Source organism: Arachis hypogaea, chromosome 12 (assembly GCF_003086295.3).
Source record: "Arachis hypogaea cultivar Tifrunner chromosome 12, arahy.Tifrunner.gnm2.J5K5, whole genome shotgun sequence".
NCBI lineage: Eukaryota > Viridiplantae > Streptophyta > Magnoliopsida > Fabales > Fabaceae > Arachis > Arachis hypogaea.
In genome coordinates this window covers 72,843,929-72,849,303 of record NC_092047.1, presented here as the reverse complement: position 1 = coordinate 72,849,303, position 5,375 = coordinate 72,843,929, and positions in this window count along the sequence as shown.

The window sequence follows — 5,375 nt, the reverse complement described above, 5'->3', positions numbered from 1 at the left end:
GTTGACATCATATTCAATTCTACCTTGATACCTAGCTTCCTAAAATGCTTTATACTCCAAAAAATCTCTATCTTATTAAGCTTGATGCTGTGAGATTTTGTTAAGAGCCTCTTGGAGTTGTGCTTGCTACTCCTTTTATTGATCCATTATCATTTGTTGAAATTACCTTTGTTGTTGAGCTTGTTGTTCTTGGAATTGCATGTATTGTCGTGAAACTCCTTCCAAGGCACCTTGAACTTAGCTCATGTCAAAGGATGGGATGTTGCTTGCTTGTTTCCTTTTTCCTTGGTGGCCTTCTTTGTCCCAGGTTGGATACAACTCTTTCCATTCTTTGTTTAGTGATGAGCTTGGCTATTGACACCCAAGTGGTGTCTTCATTCTCAAATAGCACTCCAGCTTTTTCACATAAATGGTAAATAGTGCTTGGATGGCCTAGCAGGGAGTTGAAGGAGCTATTTTCTGCCATCTTTTAGATGTTGTCAGCAATGATTTCTACTGCGTTCACTTCTCCTCCTTTCATTATGCAATGTACCATTATTGCTCTTTTGGCTATGACCTCGGAGTTGTTAGATGTAGGAAGGATTGACCTTCTTACAATTTCAAATCACCCTCTTGCCTCCGGTATGAAGTCGGTTCTCTTTAATTGATTTGGGTTTCCATTTGAATCCAATATCCATTCAGTTCCCAAAATACAACTGTCATTAATCACTTCTTCATTCATTGGGTCTCCATTTGTTCTTTCTTCAAAGCTAGCCTTGGAGAAGGATCGTGGCCATATTTTGAGCACTCTTCTAATTGCATAAGGGCTGAAATCCACTTCTGTTCCTCTTACATAGCTCTTGTAAGAAGGGTCCTCCTTATTCTCCCTCACTGTATTAGCATAGAACTCTTGCACAAGAGCGAGGATTAAAAAGGAGGTTGATTGCACAGGAGCTCCCATCTTCTTCTTTGAATCTCCTCCCTTATGGAAGGATATGTGTTTTCCTAAGTTTAAAAGCTATTTCAAGGATTGCATCTTTGTGGACCATCCAACCACTAAACTGAAGCTCATGAAAATGAGATTTGAATTTCTGGCTATCAAACTGGGGTTGCTCCATTTGCTGCTTTCTTTTTCTTTTTCTTGAAGAGGATTCCAAAGGCATTTGAGTATGAAGGAAAGATGGACAGAAATGTCGGAAGTCATTTGCTCCAAAATTATACCAAATATTAATAGTGTAATTATTTTTCATAATTTAAGAGTAAAAAAAATCAACTTACCTAAACTGGCCCAATATAACTTTTTTACTTATTTATATTGAAAGGTAAAAGATCAAATTAATAATTGTTTTAACCATGTGCTTTAATGCAATTAAACTTATCACATAAATAAAAGCAACATTAAATTAACTTTATTTTGGGAGTAAAAAACATGAGATAAACCTCATCTGATTATGATTAAAATTGAGTGAACCTCACCAGATTATTTTTGTCACTTGACCTTTATGTTTAGAGCTATAGGTTGCCAATATAGTGTAAGTCAAGAGCTAATGTATATAATGCATGTTAGTACTTCAGTTAAATTTATCAGGTGAGAACTGATGACTCCATATTTTCCAATGTATTTTGGCTTGATGTGAATGGATTCTAATACATAAACTCACACTTAAGCACCAAAATAGCATACTTTTGTGTTTGATCCCTAATTTGATCTTAAATATGAAAACATGCGTTTTAATGCTTAGATTAGTGATTTTTAAATTCACTTTTATGTCATTCGATGTCGTGATACGGTTTGTGAGTGATTTCAGGCCTTGGAGGCAAGAATGGATGGGCAAAAGTGGAAGAAAGCATGTACAAGGGAGAAAACATGAAGAAAACAAGGAAAAGTACACACAGCGAAGTGTGCGTGCGCACAGCCCTGCGTGAGTGCGCACAAGCGATAATTTCCATGTGTGCGTACGCACAGGTCAATTTTCAGCCGAGTGTACAGACGCACACGTATGTGTGTCCGCACGGGTCCCTGCACGTGATTTCATTAATGAAACACGTGTTGTGCGAATTTGGAGGCCCTTGACTCATTTTTGGGAAGGCTGAAATGTTGTTTTGGAGTGCTATATAACGGAGACTTCAACACTTACCAAAGGGAGAGGCATTGAAGTATAATTTTACATAGTTTTTCATAGTAATTAGGAGTAGGAGTAGTGTAGAGTAGAAAGCTTTCTTAGGGTTTATCAATTTCCATTGTAGCATTTTATAGCAAGCTTTTATTTTGAATTTGCTTCTTCAATTGTAAGTACTCTCAATTTCCTCTTTAATTAAAGCATTTTACCTTCATTTCCTTTTGGTTCAAGTTACTTTGTTCATATTGTAATTTTGTGTTTCTTGAAATTTTGATTAATGAATTTTATGTTTCATGCTTCCTTTATGTTTGATTGCTTGTCTATGCTTGGTTTTGTTGATAGTTGGTTATAGTTTGTTGTTTTACTTTGCAAATTTTCCATGTTTTACTTTTATGCACACAAGGTGTTTGTGAAAATGCCAACTTTAGAAATCGAGTAGATTTTCCTACCTTGGCTTGTGGTTTGAGTTTCTAGGATACTAGAGTCATAATGTCCGACATTTAGTGGTAATTCTTAGGTAGTTAGTTGACTCTTGTTTCCAGTGACGCTAGCTTTTTATCAACTAGTTTGGTAAGTTAGCTAGGACTTATGGATTAAGGTCAATTATGCTTGCTTGACTTACTCCTCGATGGTTGGGGTTGTCTAGGCGAGATTGACTCATCATAATTACCATAGTTGTGGTTATGGCGATGATAGGATTCCTTGGATCCTCATTCCCAAGTCACGGCCCTTTTATTGCATTTATAGCATTTTTACTAGTTTTGATCTCATTTCCTCTTTACTCGCATTAGTTCACAATTTCTCTCATTTCTTAGTTCTTTTATTGCTTAGTTCTTTTAATCTTTAGTTCTTTGATTTGCAAACCCCCTTTTTGCCCTCACAACCAAAAGAGAAACACTTTCAATTGCATCTTAGGAAGAACGATCCGAGGTTAAAGTACTCTTGATCTCGGTTATTATAATTTGAATCTAAAACATTTGATTGAGAGAATTCGTTGTTGGTTTGGACTATTCTACTAACGAATTGATTCTTGTTTTTGATTAATTCCGGACCATACGATAAATTCTCTTCGTCAAATTTGGTGCCGTTGCCGGGGATGCAATTGAGTGCTCTCTTTTAGTTGTTGTAAATATGTTGATAGTGTAAATATCTTACTTTTTTGTTATTTGGTTGTTTTTGTTAATATTTAGGTGTCTTTTTTTCTTGTTAGTTAATGTCTTTCATTTTTATTTTCTACTTTCTCTATGAGCTATCACCCTTGTTGCTTGGAGCTTGGTTGTGAGTATTTTGTACGGTATGATGAATTTAAGTTGGGATGGCTTCATGGAGTGGGAGAATCAATTAAGGGAGGCACCAATTGCGTATGATCAAAACTCATGGCAAACACCTTCCTCATACTATAACAAGCCAAACTCTCCCCTATATGAATATCAACCCCAAAGATATGAAGGATACCCCATACACAACCCTCAACCACCAAACCTTCAAGAACCACACCATACTTCTCCATGGAACCAAAATATCTATACATCTTGCTACCAACCATATGAACCATCACCTCCTTATACACCACCTCAATATCCCCACCCACAAGACACACCTCCCACATATACAACCTTTCTGCCAACTTTTGAATCTTCTCTTCCACCCTAATATGAAGTTCTCCAATCCTTGCCACAAGAACAACAAGACCTTCAAGCATTCTTCCAAGAGTAAGAAGGGTTCCGAAGGACACAAGGGGAGTTCATGGCTACTATAGCCAAAGCGGTGAACCACTTGGCCTCACTACACTCAAGCAATCAAGACATTCCCCTTGAGGAATGTAGAGGAACAACGAAGGATCGTAGAGAGGAGGAAAACATGGAGCCTCAAAGGAAAGAAGATGGGTTAGAACAAGAATTACAACAAGAGGAGGAAGGTAGAGCTTGTGAAATGGAAGAGGTGAATGGAGAATTGAGGGAGTTTGATCAAGAAGTGGATTGCATCATAAATAATTTTTTGTCCACCTTGGTCAACCCGCTCAATGATCTAGAAGAACCCCTCTCTCTTGAATTTGAGAGACAAAAGGAAGAGCTAGAAAAGAGTGGTGAAGAAGAGGTGATCATCCAAGAAGTGGAGGCATACATGCAAGAGTTTACAAGAGTGACTCCAATCCAAAGGCAATTTGAATGGGTGACAATTTCCTCCATGAGCTTCATAGGCCCATACCAATTTGCTCTCTTGGAAACGGACTACCAACTCAAGGTGCTTCTTGGAGTGTTAAATGGTGAAGGAATGAGTGTTGGTAACCAACGGAGTTCAAGGAACATGTGGTGCAAGGTCCAATTTGGAGGAGGCCAACACTTGGGTGGGTGATTCAAAGGTGCTTCAAGAGATTGTTCATCCAAGGACACAAGTGAAGGTCAACAAGAGGATGATAGAGAAACCAAAGTGTGGGATCCGGGCATACATCTCTACAACTAAAAATTTTGGATCCCAATTAATTTCTTGAGGTTGCTTGAGAGCTTACTGCACTTCGTTTGGAATATCGGAGGATTCTTGAAGAACAAACATAGGTGGCAACTCAAGGACGAGTGGAAGCATAAGCCACCATGACACAAGCTTCACTCAAAAGTCCAACTTGAGGACTTAAAAATAAAGTGCTAGGTAGGAGACACCCCACCATGGTAATATCCTTTCAAACCTTCTTTCTTTTAGTTTTGTTTATTGAATTTTGTCTCTTTAATTAGCTTAGTTTGATTGCTTTCTAGGTTGAATTTAGTTGAATTTTATGTTTGATCATGTGTTTTTGATGAATGATATGTTTTGGGCTTGAAAAACTTTGATTGACATCATGGTTGGTGCCTTAGAGCCTTTAAAAATGTTGCAAAAACAGAGTTCTGTGCGTACACACAGCCTCGTGCGTACGCACACTATCCTTATTTTTCACGACCTGTGCGGACGCACAGCAGTGTGTGCCCGCACACTCGTTGTTGCATGCTCTGTTCGTAGTGCTTGCACCCTCTATGCACGTGCACCCCAGCACACTTTCATTCGGTGCGTGCGCATGACTCGCTATGCGTACGCACACATGGTCATTTTTTACCTTTCAAAAAAAAAACACACAACACTTGTGCGAGCGCATAGCTATGTGCGCCCGCACAGACCTTGGCAATCTCTCTGGTCGCAGACACGCACCCTTTGTGCGTATGAACGTGATTTCCTTCTGTGCGGCCGCACTACCCTTGTGCGTCCGCATAGGTTGCGATACATCTTCTACTTGCAGCACCCACACAT